At 29.2% G+C, this 19,581-nt stretch overlaps 1 long non-coding RNA gene across 1 annotated transcript; it reads right to left on the bottom strand.

Annotated features, from left to right (window-relative positions):
- Positions 1–523: 523 nt before the first annotated feature.
- On the bottom strand, positions 524–5,851 carry LOC148573173 (uncharacterized). The gene is made up of 4 exons (XR_015905089.1): positions 5,826–5,851; positions 3,766–3,837; positions 2,393–2,420; positions 524–631 (listed from the first exon to the last, which is right to left on the bottom strand). It is a non-coding gene; the product is annotated as an uncharacterized LOC148573173 (long non-coding RNA).
- Positions 5,852–19,581: the final 13,730 nt, after the last annotated feature.

The raw sequence follows: 19,581 nt of genomic DNA, 5'->3' as shown, positions 1-19,581 counted from the left end.
TTCATTTCTATAGCCCTCATTTTTCTAAATAAAAATGGACTTTGAACATAATGCAAAAAAAAAAAAAAAAAAAAAAAAAAAAAAAACTTTTATATATTGTTCAGACTTCAATCTCAGCATGGGTTATTGGATGCGTGTAAAATACAGAAGCAATTATATGTATTTACATAGCAATTTAAACTATTAGGAGAAATAATTTATTATCCAAAACATACTTAATGTAAGAGAGAAGAAACTCTTAATAATAGTAAAAGGTTATATAATTTGATAAATTTTTCCTTATGGAGAAAAACAAACTTTTAATACAATTAATACTCTATGCTTATTTTTTTTTCTTAAAATCACATCATTATTAGGAATAAAAATAAAAAAAATATTATGTTTTAAACATGATAAATATTTTAAAATCTTAATTTATAAATGAAACACATATATATTATAAATCGAAAATATTTGATAACAAAAAAATATTAACAAAAAACAGTCAAAATATATTTTATTTAGCATTAATTAATTTGTTGACGGTTAATTCAAGATAGCATGTAGTAATTAACTTACCATAAATTGGGTATCTTTCTTAATCTGCTTTGCATATCAGATTTTGTATCTGGCTTTTTCCCTTATTTTCATCCTGCTTGCAAGCAAATAGTAAATGAGATTTTTTACAATCACAACAACCAGAAAAGAGCTCAAAATATATACAAGTCTACTATTAAGAATAATAAAAAATTAATGTAGACAGCATCATCAGACTTTTTGAAGGGACTTAACAAATATTAGTAACAACCAAAAATTATATCACAACTTATATATTAGCTGCCATAATAATGAAACATACTTAATGTATTAAATAAGCTTTAATTTTCAATTCTTTAATTTTTAAATTAAAATTAATTTATTTTATGTTTATATCCAAGCATCCCATTCTCATACCTAAAATTACTAAAAAAGTCACATTTATCTAATTTATAAGCACATTTCACTTTCAATCGTGTATATATATATATATATATATATACACACACACACACACTCCTTTATAAATTTGGAATTAAAACTCAAACAACAAACATAATATTTGAATTTGCCATCTCCAATAAAGCCTTTGTGACATACAAAAAAAACACACATCATCAAGTGCCTCATGATTTGCAAAGGCACATTTCAACTGTGTTACTACAATAATATATCCAAATAATATAAATCAAATCTTCAACTCATAAATACCAGAACAACTATATATTAAAAAAAAAACAATAATAATGTTAGGAACTAACATTTTTAATTAATATCAATTAATTTTTAAAAAATTATTTTATTTATTTTAAATTTTAAATTCTAAAGTATAAACTTTAGTTATAAATCTTAAATAATAAAGTTTAAATTCTAAATTTTTTTAAAAAAATAAAATTTTAAAATAAAAAATTTAATATTGACTAACTAAAAATTGATTTCCTAAACTTTCTCATTCAAAAATTAAAACCAATTTCAATAAGAAAATTGAAGTGGCCAATGAGTTATAACTCAAATGGCATAGTCTCCTCATACTAAATTAAGAGGTTCGAGTATCCTATCTTTAGTAAAAAAAAATAAAAAATTGAAGTGAATAGCATCAAGATTAAGCTTCGAATATCACAAATAATGCATATATATAACAAATATCACTACAACAAAAGTCACTTTTAGTAATAAATTTTTAGTGATAACAATATAATAGTTACTATATATCTTATTTAACTTATGTTTTGTGATAATTATATACTTTTTGTAGTCATCAAAAAGATCTTTATTGAAAATTGTATAACTGCTTAAACATTTTAACGAAAAAGCATAAGATGATTAAGATTTAATTGCCAATAAATATATTAACGGTTATTTTTATTGTCGTTAAAATCGAAATAAATTGTTGTTAAAAGTGATTTTTTTAGTAGTATATTAAGATGCATCATTGGTAAATTATTAGAGTAATAGCGTTCCTCATCCTGATGAATATGTATTATTTGTGGCAGTTTCATATGTACAGTGGCAATACGCAATAAAGAAACTGTAGAAATAAAATAAAAGCTCCAAATAATTATAGAGGGATTAAAAACTTATGTATAGTATAATTACAAATAAAATACCCAATATGTTAGTTATTCTCAACTTCAATTGGATAGTACTATAGCGAGTGTAAATTAGTAATACACAGAAATTCTAATTAAATAGTTGCATTGACTCAAATGAATGTGTACGAATTAAATAAAAAAAAATTAATAATAATCTACATAAAATGAAAACTGTTCCAGCCTAAAGTGATTTTCATTCTAAAAATACCAAATTAAATAAAAATAAATATGAATCTTGAGGAAAAATAAAAATAAGAAAGAAAATCAAGTTCAATCTAACATACCTCACATTTCCGTTCGGCAAATTCTTGTCTATCTCCTTGAAAGAGATCCCAGAAATTCATCACAGCAAAATTAATTTGATTAAACATTTGTAAGAAATGAACAATCAGAACAGCAAAAGAGAGAGGTGAGAATTAAAGAAGAAGAGGAATAGGGTTTAAGGGAGAAAATGAAAGAGAAGAAGCTAAGGAAGGGGAACATGGCTTTTGAATCTAGGGTTGTATCTTAGAATAACGGGAAATGACTAAAATACCCTCCACTTTAACACTTGCTCTTTCACTATTATTTTAGCCAATAAGGAAAGAAAACCGAACGTTATGACGTTATTAAAGAATACAAAGTAGAAAGTGGAAATATAACTAACTGCTTAATTGCATTTTTGTTTGGACTTGATATAATCCAAAAAAAAATAATTGATGAGTAAACTAAAAAAGATATAATCCAAAAAATACTAGTAAAAAATAATAAATTTTATTAGTTATGTAATATTCTTTTAAAAACAATTATATATATAATAATAAATTTCGCATGTAATAGTTTTTAAATAAGTGTCCAAATATTCTCACTTTCAGATCAAATGTACAAACAAATCGCCACTTATTAAAAAAATTGCACCTTTAGGTATTTTTATCGTAGTTTAATATTCTTTTGGCATTTTAATTTCTTTAAGAAGTGTGTTTGTTAGCATCTAAATTTTTTAGGACATTTTTTGTGGCCTATTCGTAATTGGTAAACTAGACCATCATTTAGTTATTTAATTTGTAGTTACTAAATAGTATTTAAAATAGAAATAGACATCATCTTATTTAGTCATTTTTTTTGTGGTTACTAAACTCTCTTAAATTAATTATAAAAAGAATATTCACAAATTTTACTCTGTAATCATTTCTGTATGCTGGAATAATGGAATTTATGTATTTTCTCTATTTATTTTTAAAAAATTAGGTTTTATTCCTGTTTTAAATCAACAGAGGGAAAAAACTATTTCACATTATTTTTTGACTTTTTTTTATTAAAAACAATTTTCTTTTCAACATTAGTCTCATGTTTATTTAATCAAAACCATTCAAAAAATGAGAATAACTGTTCTCAATTTTTTTTTAATTGATGTTATAAAATATGATCTTTTACAATATATTTTTTAATTATGACCAATTAAAATATGAGAAAAAATATTATATGATAAAAAATTACATTTTATAATATTAACTGACAGAAAAAATTGAGAAAAAAATTCAAAAATATTATTTCTTCAAAGTGACAAGAGATATATGACTACAATATAAAACACTTATGATAAATCTAATCAAATAATTATGTCAAACATTAAAAAAAAAAAATACCATGATAGATTTAATTTGGAGGTATTGCCTACCTTATGTGCTTAAGTATGAGCAGCAAAAATCCCTCAACAAATATCAGTCTCATATATATGCAACACCATGATCTGCAATTTTAGAAGTTGTTCAAAACTTTTAATAACTTGGGGTCAATTATTTCATATGAGGAAAAAATTAACAAAAGGGATAAAGATTATTCATGGATTGGAGTCATGAACAAAAAATGAAAATACTCCATAAATGTTAATTATAATATAACAAAAATATAAATTAATTAGTCCAGAAATAATCATCATTTCAACACTTACTACTATGAAAGTTATTGATTCAAGATTTATGTTTTTATAATTAATAAATGTTCGACTCTCTGAAAAAAGCAAAATACATATAAGTTGCATTTGTGTTTACAGAGACGAGACACTGAAATAGAGGCACAGAGATATAAAATCGTATTTAACATATGAGACATGGATAGAAATAGTGTCTAAAGACACAGAGATACTAATAAAGGACACAATTTATTTTTTATTTTTTATTATTTTTGTTAATTTTCATAATTATATTTTTTACTATTATATTTTTCTTCTCAAATTTTTTAAATGAAAAAAAATAATAAATTAGATTTTCATCATTTGTTCTACTTTATCAGCAAACAAAATACAAGAATACTAAATTTTTTGTCTCTATCCTTTATATCTTATTCTCAATATTTTATCTTATCCTATTCTTAGAAACAAACGCAGCTTATAAATTTAAAGCTCTCTAGCTACTAAACTTCTAAACTCAAAAGCAACCAAATGAAAACTTCAAATCTAAAACTTAGAACTAACAACTTACAACAAACTACTTCTAAAAAATTCTCCAAACTATACTCATCAATTCAAATAAGCAAACTAAAAATTTTAAAATACTATACATCTACTGATTTCATCTTTAATGGTTCATTACCAAATTCTCAAACACAATAGCATTCCAAATTTGTACTTTATCATTTTAAACATTTCTTAATTTAGAGAATTCAAACTCAAGCAAAATCACCTAGTTCTGGCATACTTACCAAAACCAAACGTATAGCATTGATCCATTAATATATGATAGGCACTGCTTTCAATATTACTGGTTTGCCACTTTAAAATATAAATTATGAAATCATCCGTTTTACATATTAATAATGGTGTTTCATGTATTTGAACCGCTAAAAATTAAGATATTTTGCGGCTAAAACACCAAATTACTGTTACAATAGTCACAAAATTGGTATAGCGGCAATTTTCAAAACCGCCTCTAAAATGACAGCCATAATCTATGTAATTTATTGTGGTGCCAAAAAAAAAAAAGTTCCCACATTTTTCTTGACCTAAGTTTAAAGCTCTCTTCTAAACTTACAACGAAATGAAAACGTCAAATTTAATCAAACTAAAAATTTTAAAATACTACCACCACTCATCATTTTACCTTTAATGATTACCAAGTTCTCATACACAATAACATTCCAAATTATTTTTTACTTTATTATTTTACATTTTTTAATTTAGAGAATTCAAACGTACCAAAAATCCTAGCTCTGATCTGGCATATTTACCAAAAAAAAAAAAAAAATTGGAACATTTTACTTTACTTAATTATTTTCATACTCTTCTAACCTGCCTTGTGTGTGAGTTTTTGTGGCAAGACTAATCTAGTAGTGTGTTCTATGTGTTTTTTTTTTTTTTGAAAGCTCAACCAAATAATAATACTAAGTTAATTAGTACTAGAATGTTTATTACATTATATATCATTGTCCAATTTCAGTATCATATAACAGCTAAGAAGTAGTAATCATGATCAGCAAAGGTAGCTCCAGATTAAAACAAAACTTTCATTTTTAACAATAACAAGTTCAAAATGGCATCAACCCACATTAGCATAGATGTTCAAAATCTAACAAGTCCATAACATCATCATATATTTCATTTCAAACCAAGAAGTAATAACTACTACTATCCTATGGTTTATCGAGCTCTACATGTACATTAATATTTACTATACCAAATAAACTTTCAAAATTAAATTATAAATATTGAAAGATACATATATAGTAGTAGTACAAACTTACTTGTATATATTCATGTAAACAGCACCTTCTACCAAAGCAACCTATTATGATCAAATCAGCATCTTATACAAGCTAAGGCAAATTAAATTAAAGACATATATGTATGTAGGGTGTGATATATAGGGTTAGTTTGTACTTTGTACCTTTTATTAACTTCTGAATGAGTTTCTTATATGCACCATTCCATAGTGGAAATTCTTAACATGTATAACTTGAAAGAAACACTCTCATATCACTCAAGTGGTAATTTAATTGGGATATAATCACATACTTAATTAATATGTACTAGGAACAACGAATGTGAAATCAATTGATCAGATTAAGTAGGTACATGCATTTGTGCACTATTCATCAACTAATTGGATTGAATTAGTAACAAGTTGGAATATAATGATCCATAATTAGAGGCTGCGCCTCTCCTTATGTCTAGATAGGATTAATTATTAGGTTTCCATTTCATCTTTAAAGAAACAAAATTAAGGGTCTACTTAATAGGCCTGGTAAAAGGTTAATTAGGGATGAAAGACTGAAAATTGTTAAATTAATTCCATGTACCATGAATGTATCCAGAATGTATCAAAACCCAACTCAAATTCAAGTAGTCTTATTATTGAATTTAGTGATATAAACTTGTAGCTAGGTTGTATTCGTTGAATTGATCTCTTGCATAACTCAAATATATTAATAATAAATTACATGTTGGTCCATTCAATCACTTTCAACTTTCAAGTGGCAACTATTGATTAATAATTCAAGCTAATCAACATGCTATATATTATTATTGAAAGGATTTAAATAATCAAAAAGTACCTAACATGGTAGTTTCTGCGGCGTAAAATCCAAGGATCATGGATTTATGAACATCTGAAAATTTTATATATGCAACTTGCGTTGGTTCATTGTAATTTTGTATCCATATTATCATTTCTAATGTTTAAAATAGGTGCAATGTGCATGTATCAACCTGTGTCTTAACTCTGAATTATTTCATTGTGGGCCTAACTTGACCTATTACAAATTTTGGTTGTCCTAGGTTTCCTTTCTTAGCTTTACAGCTTTGATGTGATTTTAATTTTAATTTATTGGTACGATCCTTTTTTTTAAGCATATAGTTGAACGGAAATGTTCTTCGATTTAAAATTGATTATTCTTTAAGGAAGCATGTATTTGTCCACTTTTTAATAAATGTGAACAATTAGAAATTGTAGTCAACATTATCTTAGAAGATTCAAATTCCTCAACCAAAAGGAAAAAAATAGCTTTTTCCTAATATTATTTAAGCTTTTGTAAAATTTATAACTAATTAATAAATATTTTTAAAAATATTTTCTTAACATTTTATTAAAGAATCGTCACTAGTAATAATTAATACTTTCTCAATTCACTTATAATTTCCTTTTATTTAAATAAAAAATAATTATATTATCATGTGTAATCACTTCTCCAAAAATTTTAAATTAATAAGAGAATATACATGAATGATTATATCTCGAACACACAGTACACACTGCTTTACGCAAGAGCTTTTTCTTAAGTTTAATTTGCCCGAATTTTTGCATAAATTGTCTTTCTTTTATTTATCTTAGAGTGAAATTCTTTTTTTTAGAGTCATTAAAGATTGAACTGTAAATCTTTAAATCATAGAAACTCTAATACTATATCATGTATTACTTCTCTCAAAAAATTAAGTTAATAGAAGAAGACAGATAAATTGTTATATCTTTAATATACATTAGAGATATATTAAAAGAAAATTTAACTAATTTAAGTTGGTCGAATGGACAACTCACTTGTCCGGTTAAGCAAGTGTCGGAGGTTTGAACTCTACCTTGTGCATGCAGCAACCCATTGGCTAGCAGTAAATCCATAAATGAAACCCAGATCTGCGGCGAATTAATCCTTGACCTATCGAGTTGGAGGATACCGTAGATAAAAAAAAAATTAATTAGTATCTTTAAATCTAAATTTATTTCTATTAATTCAGTTAAATATAATAAATAATAACCACAATTAATCAAGAATAAATAATTAGTCAATATAAGTTATATATCTTAACATGCTTAACAATAATATATTTTTAACCTTAAATATTGTACAAGAATATTTTTAAACAGGCAACTATGCAACCCATCAAAACCTGCTAAATTACAATCACTTGTTTGGTTAAGCAAAATTTGGACCACCAAATTTAAAATAGTCAAGAGAAAAAAAAAGGAAGAAAAAGCCAAAAGCGAAATAGCAGATAATAAAATATAAAGTTCAATTCAAATATCAACACCCCTTTCTTTGGTATTCATGCATCTAGTAAAAATTAGAAATTAATATATGCAAATAGCAAGTTGCAAAAATAATGTTATTAAGGCCTAGTCCAAAGTGGCACCTAGTGGTGCTTTACTTAATCACAAAAGTACAAGTTAATTATTATACTTTACTCTATCTTAAAATGTTTAAATGTTCGTGTGCATTCCATCAATTATTATATTGACTAGATTCATGGATACTTTGATGGATAATGGACACTTCATTAAATTTGAGAGCAGACAGGGAAGCAAAGAAATAAAATAATGAAAAGTATGTAGTGGGTACTAATCAACAACTTTTTCGCCAAAATTAGAATTAATAATTACAAGTCTTGACCAAATAAATTCACTACTAGATCCTCTTCTGGATCATTGAAAATAATTAGTTATATATATATATATATATATATATATATATATATATATATATATATATATATATATATATATAAACTTAAATTGGTGACACTGACACATTACAGTGCACCTTGTTCAGGTGATTTTTGCCCTTTTTGACATGTTCACTGAATCCAACTATCAAAAGGATTTTCAATTGACAACTTGCAACCTGATGCTAAATTTGCTAACTAAAAATAATTCCGACGTGCCAAAATATATTATTAGTAAAAAGAGGGCAAATAGTCGCCACATAAAACTGTTTTATTGATCGACCAGAGAGAAAAACCCTTAATTGTTGGGGATTTTATTGTTATTAATTAGTATCCTTATTGCATTTAATAATGTATTATTTCTTTTACACTACTAGGGGGTAGTAACGACAGTTTCTTTTTTTTTTCCTAATACATCGGGGTTTAAACGCCCAAAAACAAAAACAAACTATATTAATATCTACTCTCGGTCTTTGTTGATCTTGATCCAATTGGAGGGAGGATGTTAAGGATAGCAAATGGACCGAAAATTTGCTGGTTCAACTTGCATTATCGTAAAAAAAAAGTGGGTCAAATTATAAATTTGAAACAGTCATAATAAAATAATCCATTTAACTCATCAAAAAAGATAAATTGAGTTAGAAATTTAAGACTGTTATAATAAAAATATCTATTTAACTCGTATTATTTGATTCACCGATTTTGATAAGTTTTGACAGAGTGAGACAGATTTATCTGTTGAATCCGCTATTCTATGATTTTGTTTCAAAAAATTTAGTTAATGATTAGGTTTATTAGATATTTAGAATTATAAAAACTTTAGTATTTATAAATTTAGAAATTATAATTTTTTTATCTTTAAAAATTATAAATTTATTAAAATGTTTGTAAATTTATCTATTTTTTAATATTTAATTATTTAAAAATAAAAAACAAAAATTAGCGGGCATAACCCACCAATCTATCAATCTGTCATTAAATAGAATAGGATAAAAATTTAAAATTATTTCACTAGATGGGACAGAATCAACTTTTGATGGGACGAGATGGGATAATCGAATGCTGCTTGCACAGATTGTATGTAGAGAAGAATAACCTTGCTAACTGCATCTGGCGGCCTTTATACTTATTTTTTTTAGATAAGTAGTGAATAACTCGACCTTTTTAGGGAGTACAGAATACTAATATCAAGTGATTAAATTTAATCCCCTTCGGCATTGCCATCAAGGACCAAAATCAATCACAAAAAAATAGATTAGACGATAAACATAAACTAATAAACAAGTAAACAATACATACGGAATTAAAACATTCTTCAAATATAATACGTTGAATTGAATTTTTTTGTTGTGTACTTCCATCACCTGTGCTGCATAAGAAGCCAATGTACTCACTTTTTTCACTTTATCCATCTATAGTCCTCAATTATTGCCCTTGATTCTCACTCTTTTCTTGACTTGTATTCACTTTCTTCTTTGAACTCCACATTTGTGTTCTGGAATATATGTTTTATGTCGCTTGTCTTGTTTCTTAAAAATTTTAACTCCCAATTTGTATCCATATTTTCATGTAGCCACTTTATAATGTATTTATTATCAACCATCATTTTTACATCTTTTTCTTTTACTCCTACCTCTTCGAGAACAAATTGCAAGGACATTTGCAGTCCAATCAATAATGCATCTCCTATTGACTCATGACTCACCAAATCGCGCATATAACAGTGTATTTCTTCATTTGGTTCCTGTAAATATGCGCCAACAGAAAATATATTTCTATTTGGTTTATACCAAGTACAGTTCTACCATATCCATTTCCTGTCTTCTTCAAATTGCACTTCTCTCCTATATACACGACTTCTCACTTTTTTCACCTCATACCATTGGTTTACTATTGTTTTTACTTTTTTCCACTCACTTTTTCATAAAACAACTTTATTCTCAAAGATTTTACTATTCCTACAATTTCAAACAGTGCACAAAATAGCAAAGAATAACATAATCTATTTTTTTGACATATTGCACACATCACAATTGATCCAACCCTCAAACCAAGTTCTAGCATCATTTACTTCTACCAACACACACAACCCACATTCAAGGCCATAGACCACAATTTTAAGCAAAAAGAGCAATAAAGAAAAAGGTGGTTTACCAACTCCTGCGCCTTCTCACACAAAACACAAGTCCCTTCACCTTGTCTTATGATTCCCTTCCTTATTAGTTTGTCCTTTGTATTCAGCCCATCTGTTATCACAAACCACACGAGCATCTCAATTCTAGGTGGTACCAACCCTCTTCATAGATCATCAAAGACACGCTTCATAGTTGGCTCCCCATATATTTTTCCTTCGGCTACATTGATGAATGATTTCACATTGTATCTTCCATCCGAGCTAAATCTCCATGAGGCATTATCCCTGTTGCCTGCACATAAGAACACACTATCTAAAATGTTATTTAATTCTTCTATTTGTACTCTCTCCCTCTCAAAAAAATTCCTTTACCATTGGAGACTCCACACCCATGATGAACCGATCCACACCCCCACACTCATATATAGTGCTATTTTTCTGATTTGAAACTGCAAATAGTCTTAGAAATTTATCTTGTAGTGATACATTCCCAACCCATACATCTTTCCACAACCTTGTTTCTTTACCATTTTCAACACATTTTCTCCATCCCTCCTTGCAAATTTCTCTGTACAACTCATTCTTTTTTGCAAGGTTCACAATCTCCTTCCATGGACCATTAGATCCTTTATCATTGTGCTCTTCATCCGGCATGTTCTTGTCTACATCATAACAAAATCCAATTACTCTCTTTCACAGTGGTTCATTTTCATTCGAGTACCTCCACCACCACTTAAACAACATGGCTGCATTTTTCCTTTCTATATCCCTAACTCCAAGTCCTCCGTGCTCTCTAGGCTTTTGAATAGTGCTCCATTTGATTGTTGGCATAAATTTCTTTTCTTTTTTGTTTTTCCAGAAGAATCTCTTTTGCACCTATATAATTTTCTTTGCAACTTCTTTTGGCATCTTAAAGAGGCAAAGAAAAAACATAGGCAAGCTATTTATCTCTGATTTTATAATTACCAATCTCCCCGCCTTTGTTAACAAACTCGACTTCCAGCTACTTAGCTTCCTTTCTATCTTATCCAAGATCGGTTTCCACGTTGCAACTCTTCTTGAACTTGCTCCCAATGGAATGCTAAGGTATGTAATAGGTAGTGTTCTTACCTCACAACCCATTGCCTCATTCAATCCTCTTATGTCCTCTTGTTTGCAATTCACCGGGATGATGATTGACTTTTGAAAGTTGATATTTAGCCCTGACATCAAGCCAAACCACTTCAGAATTCTTTTATGATTTCTCAGGACCCAGGTTTAGGAGGGCAGAAGAGAATAGTATCGTCTGCAAACTGAAGGTGCGTGCGAAAGCGATACCCTTCTTTTACCCACCACTAAACCATCTATCATCTGTACACTTAATGCTCGTTCCACCAGTATATGTAGGACCTCAACCACCAGGACAAATAAGAACGGTGATATCGGATCACCCTGTCTGAGTCCTCTTTCCATGCGGAACGGTTTAGTCGAGGAGCCATTTACCATGACTTACACGGTTGCTGTCTCCAACATTCCTTGTATCCATGCCCTCCACGTAGCCCCAAATCCCATTCTTTGAAGGACATGATCAAGAAAATTCCACCTAACGAAGTCATATGCCTTTTTGAAATCTAATTTTACCACAACTCCTGCTTTACTTTTTTTTCAACCAAGACATTGTTTCACATGCTATAAGTACTCCATCTAAAATCTGGCAACTCTGCACAAATGCTATTTGAGCCTCCCCAATTAACTCTTGCATGAGCGGTCTCAGCCTTGCTACCATCAATTTTGATATCACCTTATAAACGGTCCCGACCATGCTTATTGGTCGTAGGTCATTTATCTCTTTTCTGCCTCCCGATTTTGTAGCCAATACCACCCATGTTACATTGATTTCTTCCGTCTTTCTTTCAACAAAGAAACCCTTCACCATACCTGAGAACTCCTTTCCCAATGTACCCCACGTTTTCTTTATAAATCCAAGGTTGTACCCATCCGAACCCGGCGCTCTTGTTGATTCGCATGACCATACCACATTCCGTATTTCTTCATCAGTCGGGATTATTTCTAGCTTCTCCGCTTGCTCAGCTATAATTCTTGGTAGGAGGCCATCTTCAATGTAAACTTCTGGAACCTCTTCTTGTGTATATATCTCTTTAAAGAATCTCCAGGCAATTTGTTTTATTCTGCTAGGCTCTTTTACTGATATTCCTCCAACTTGTACCTCTTCAATTCTGCTCTTTCTCTGTCTAATAGTTGATCTCGCATGGAAGTACTTAGTGTTCTTATCAATGTCCTTTATGAACTTATCCCTAGATTGCTGCTTCCAAAACTCTGCTTTCCTCTTGTACCATATCTCAACTTGGTTCTTCAAAGCATCCATTCTAACTAAATTTTCCTCCGTGTTTGTGCCTTCTTCGATCATTTTTTCTGAATTTTCAATTTCTTCTTCAAAGCATTTTATTTTTTCCTCAATGTTGCCAAATTTTTCCTTGTTCCACGTCTTTAAAACACCTTTCATGTTTTTTAGTTTTTCTGCCACCGTACTTCCTTGAGTCTTCTTCCACTCTTGATCGAACATTTTCTTGAAATGGGGATGTGAGAACCAGACGTCCAGAGACCTAAATGGTTTGGGTCCCCACCAGTCCTTTGTCTCTTCTTCTAAGATAATAGGTACATGATCTGATTTTGCACATCTTAATGCTTTAACTTTCAATCTCGGGAATCTTTGTATCCACAGCGGATCCAAACAGAATCGATCAATCTTGCTGGCTGTCTTACCATTTCTCCACGTATATTTCCTCCCCCCAAGTGGAACATCCACAATTTGCATATCCTGTTGTCATTGCCTAAAATCTTTCATGCCTGTTGTACTAGCCCTTCCACTACTCCTTTCATTTGTATACAAAATCTCATTGAAGTCACCAAATGCTACTGCTGGTACATTGATCTGGCCCTGAAGAGAAAACAGTTCCTCCCAAACTTTCTTTCTCTCTATAACAGAGTTTGGTGTATATACTAGCACAACCCCATTTTTTTCTATTTTCTTTACAGTTCCCACCAGGTACAACTATCTAGTTCCTTTAAATACTTGTTCAATATCTAAAAATCCCTTTTCCCACACACAGACTAACCAATTAATTTTATAATCTTTTATAGTAGATGCTTTTGTTTCAACAAGACCTAAAATTTTCACACAATTTTTACTCACCGATTCTCTTATCACCCCCATTTTTCCCCTCCTTTCAATCCTCTACAATTTCATAGCAGAATCATTTAGACAAATTGATAGAATCACCTGTTTTCCTTTTGCTACGTTTTGATCACTTTTGGTGGTCCACTTCTGATCTGTTATCTCTGTCCCTTCTAGCTTCGGCTTCTTACTTCCCATGTCTTTTGCATCTCTCTCTAGTCTGTCTTCATTGCCATCACTTGAGGAACTGTTCTCTTCATTGTCCTTTGTGCCTTGTTCTTCTCTGGTTCTGTCTGCTTTTTTCTTCCGCATTGCACTCTTGGTTTCATCTCATTTTTTCGCCTTCTTTATAATTTTCTTTATTTTTCTTCTTCGCAGCACCATTGTTATACCACACATTTTCTCGCTGCCCTCTTTTGTCTTGCTGCAATGCTCTTCTTCATATCTAGGATTCTCAAATCCAGGTGGTACTACTGGGCCCGATATTGATTCTCCATCTTCCTGTATTTTATTCCCACTCATACATTCTACCCCAATTGTTTTGTTTGCATCAAATTGGGTTCCCTCCTCCTTATTGATATGAAGCCCACATGATAAGCCCAAATTTGACTCCTTGACAATATTTTCAGTAACCCTATCATCTAACCACGTTTTTATTTTGGAGGTAGAGTCTCTTTCCTTCTCATTTTTATCACAACAAGTTTCTACATATGCCCCCATGACGTCACACAGCCCCTTCTCTCCATGCATAGCTGTATGCGACTCAGAAACCCTCGACGTTTCAGCTTCAATTTGCGCCGCTCCCCCGCACCTTTCTTCCTCTTCACAGTGATTTTCATGTCGTGCGCCGTTTAGCTTCTTCATGGTTCTTCCATTTTTTATATTCCGCTCATCATCACTTTGGTTCCGATCATGCTCCCTTCTCACCCCTACCACATTGTCACTTTCTCTTGGATCTTGATCTTGGCATATCCTCCATTTTATTCAAAGCTTCCGAGTATGTATTCAGGATGCTTAATTCTTTTATAAAAATTTGGTAATTCTCTCCATCAACTTCAACGGTCAAATACGCATGTACTGTAGTGGCAAATATTGAATCCACTAACACTTTAAATGAATTAAACTGCATGGCGTCCCCTTCTTCAACTCGTAACACTGCTTCCCACACACCACCAATCTTCAACATATTTTCATTGCTCCATGCATGCATTGGTAAGCCAAAGACCTCAATCCAAAACCTCTTTGATCTATTTGCCTCCCCTGCCGTCCATTTACGCACCTCCACAAAATGATTTAACAAGAATGACGATTGAGCAGCAACTTCCATATTTTCCCTAGTATTGAACGTCATCAATACTTTTAATGATCCAATCATTTTAACTTTCACTACATCACACCAATCTTTCTTTACCACTTGTTTGATATCTGGATAATTTAGTGGGTTTTATGACTTCCCCGACTAAACTTCTTCTCAACTTCTCCAATTGACTATCATCCCTTTTGTGTACCAGTTTTGAATTTCCAAATGTTTGTATATTGTTGTCTTCCCTCAAGTTATACATGGGTTTCGTGTCTTTTCCGTGCTTCACCACCTCCTTATAGGTCCTCCCATCGTTAGTCTTGCCGTACCTTTCCTTCCTTCCTCTTCCTAAGTCGGTATCTTCTACTTTCTTTTTGCTGTTTTTCACTGACACTAACCTGTTTCCATTGCCTTGTCTCCCATATTTGGCCTCTGATAATTTAATCTTACATCCCCATACAATTCATCCATCAAACTTTTGGATGGCATTTAATGCATCTGTTCTTGTTGCAAACCTTACAAACGCAAACATCAATCGGTTTCGCAACCTATTCTTCTTCGACAAAAATAGATCTATCACTTTACCCACTTTGTTAAACACATTCCAGATCCATTCCAAAGTTGTGCTTAGTGGAAGGTTGTCAGTGAAGACTGTCACCGTTTGGTTGTTTGTTCCCGTGTCTCGTCCGTTACCTTTATTTTAACTTTGTGGATTGCGCTGCTTGGGGTGACTATTGGGTGCAAATTGTTGGTATGGTGTCCAATGGCTTTTGGATTTCTTCCTTGTCACTACCTGCCAATCTTCTCTCTCCAACCCCTCACCATCACTCTTATTTTCTCTCACCTCTCTCTCTCTCCACACTCTCATTTTTTACCGTTTTGACTACTATCTGACTGGCCTTTATACTTATTGTGTTATTATTATTTTTTTTCCTTTCTTGATACCACTATTATTTATTACGTTACTCGTAATATATACATATGTTGATGACCTAGTCGAATAATTGCTATTTAGTTTAATAGTCAAATTCGTCTCTAAACGATTATTTATTTTTTAAATTGGTCCTTGAAAAATTAAATTAATCATATTAATTCTTAAAAATAAAATATAAGTTAAATTAGTCTTTCCGTTAGTTAGATGATTACGTGTTACGTTAAGTAACACATAACATAATAACATAGTAGGTTAATACTATATGTCAAGTCAATGATATGTGACATGCCACATGTTATTTGACATATCACAAATTTATTTAAAGTCAAATTAGTCCCTAAAAATATACACGTAAGTAATTTTTATTCTTAAAATTTTAAAAAATAATTAAATTAATCTTTATATAAATTTTTCTTATTTTTTTATAATATTAAATTTGTAATATTTTTTAATACTACTAATTTTAATATCATCTTTTAGACTTTGATCAATAAAATTTTTTTTACATAAAATAATAAAATTATTACAAAGTTATTTTGTCATTTGTATTTTAAAGTTTTCTTTTCAAATTCTAGTTTTTTTTAGTAAAATTTTTTATTTAGATAATTTTATCAAATTATTATTAATTATATACTTGAAAATTTAATTTTTTAAATTTTACTAAATAAATATAGTAGTTATTTTAAAATTTAAATCTTTTAATTTTAAATTAAAATTTTTTGTTATTGTTTAATTTATGTGGTAGAACTCAATTATTAAAAAATTAATTTGTGAGATCACTTTTTGAATCTTAATATCTTAATGTAGTTTTTTTAATATTATTACTACTTAGTTATCGTTATTTCTCGGTCTCGATCTTTTCAATTATTATATTTTAAAAAAAAAAGTTAATTTGTTAAAAATAATTTTGAACTAAAACAAATATAAAATCATGAAAATGATAACTAATGATAGATTGGACTAAATTTTGGTTGAGATTCAAAAGATTAAAATTTTAAAATAAGTACTATGTTTATTTAGTGAAATCTAAAAAATTAAAATTTTTATTATATAATTAATAATAGTTTGATAAAATTATTTATACAAAAAAATTTCACTACAAAAAAAATTAAAATTTAAAAATATAAAATCTAAACTTACAAATGAAAAATAACTTTGTAATAATTTGATTATTTTTATTATTTTATTTAAAAAATTTTGTTTATTTAAATTTAAAAAGTAAGATTAAAATTAATATGATTAAGAAATATTAAAAATTTAATATTATAAAAAAATAAAAAAGATTTATATAAGAACTATTTTGTTCGATTTTTAAAACTAGGAATAAAAATAATTAACATGCGTACTTTTAGGAACTAATTTGAGTTTAAATAAATTTATATGTCAAATCAATTATCTTGTGACATATAGTATTAATCTACTACGTCATCATGTCACGTGATATTTAATGTCATTATCTAACTAACAGAATAACCAATTCAATTTATATTTTATTTTCAAAGGATTAACATGACGAATTAAACCTTTTGATGACCAATTTAATTTGAAAAATAAGTGATTTTTTATAGACAAATTTAACTATTAATTTTTATTATATCTTTGTGCATCTTTGTGAAGGTGAATAAGAAAAAACAAGTAGAAAAATAACATTATTTTGGAAACAATCATTAAATTTTTTAGTAAGACTAAAGTAGATCTCCAAAATCCAAATGAGATAATAAAGGGGTACATATGGGTTTAACGGCGAAGAGATTGCAAAACACTTAAAAAATTCTGTAATTTTTTTTTTTTTTTATGTGTGTTTATGTAGTCCTTATATTTAAGCTCACAATAGACATAAATCATTAGACTATTGATTTGTTAATCACATCTCAATAAAAATGAACTTATATATTTATGTATATCAATATAGGATTAATTAATCTCTACATACAAGTGTTTTACGTTTACAAGCTTTATAAATTTGAAAAGAGTAAAACCCCATAAATATGCTGTGTATGTTACGGGCCTCTTTAACAAACTTTTAAATCAATCCAAATTAATTAACGCGTGAATATATAACTTCCATTTTTTAAAAGATTTCTCCTTTTTCGAGTTTCTTGCCAAATTTGTTCTATCTCCTTCGTGCATTTTCTCTTTGCCTTCGATCTCCTTCTGTTTTTTTCGATTTTCATGGTTTCTGAAATCAAGCTTTGAAATTGTTTTGAAGATAATGGAACTTCAGAAATACACCCAAATGATTACAGAAATACACCGAAAGGATTATAAAAATACACCCAAAGGATTACAGAAATACACCAAAACGGTTACAGAAGTAAATCAAACGATTACAGAAATACACCCAAAGGATTATAGGAATACACCCAAAGGATTTAAGAAATACACCCAATATCAGGGGAGACAGTATATTTCTTCTTGAAATCTTTTAATGTTTTGCTTGTTAAGGATGAGGCACATGACAGAGACAATCTAGAAAAAAAAAACCTAGAAGAACAGTAAAATAATACCTTGAATAATGTTTCTTCGTTTTTTCTGGTGATTTTTTATGGAGATTTGTATCTTTTCTTCTTGATTTCTTCTACTCTTCGTAGAATCATAGTTTGTTTCGAATGTCGCTTGAATCTTGACGGTTTGCGTTTTGATTGAGGAAGAAGAGGAAGAATGCAGTATAATGAACGTGTTGTAAGGCGCGTGCGTTGGACGCTCAATTTAAAGGAGGGATGCGTGTGTTTTTTTCTTAGACTTGGGCCAACTTATATAGCTTGTAAGCCAAAAATGCTTGTATGTATAGTAGGCCTCTTTATATAATGGAACTAGCTGGGCAAATTATTATTTTTTTTAGTTTTTAAATTAAAATTCCAAATTAATCAACATGGACTATGCTAGGTAATGATAATAAATATGATAGTGTTAAATTAAGTCTATGAACACTACTGCAGGTATCTCAATACAAAATTGCAAGATTTCAGCTTTTGGGAACTCTTTTCTTTTTTTTTTTTTTGTGTGTGGTCATGAGTTTTTGGGAACTTGAGTTCAGAGTTATGTCCATATAGGATTAGATTTTTTTTCCCACTGTGTACGAATTGCTTTTATTGGTTTAGGTTGGGCTTACTAAGTCCAAGCTTTGATCTAAGGTTAGATTATATTTAGCATTTGGACATTTGGACATAATTTTTAGACCGAACAACAGGTTTTTTTTCATATCATAAGATTTTTTTCATTACCAAAAACAAAAAAATTTGTTTTTGTAATATTTTATTTTATTTTTTGTTTTTATCATAAACGATCTTACATTTTAAATATTAATATAATATAAAAAATATTAATATAATATATCTAATTTAAAATAAATATATATTAAAATTAAAGTATGTCAAATATATTTTTAAATAAATAAAAAAATTAAAATTAAAATACAATTACACTAATTTTTTATATTTATTCTTTATCATTCTATACACTTTTTAATTTTCATATTGGACCCTTGAATGTGTTAAACGGAGATATGGGGTGGGGGGTGCTGA

This window comes from Arachis ipaensis, chromosome B2, assembly GCF_059453495.1.
Source record: "Arachis ipaensis isolate K30076 ecotype BB chromosome B2, ASM5945349v1, whole genome shotgun sequence".
Taxonomy (NCBI): Eukaryota; Viridiplantae; Streptophyta; class Magnoliopsida; order Fabales; family Fabaceae; genus Arachis; species Arachis ipaensis.
The sequence above is the reverse complement of the archived record's forward strand: the minus strand, read 5'-3'. Positions and strand labels throughout refer to the sequence as shown.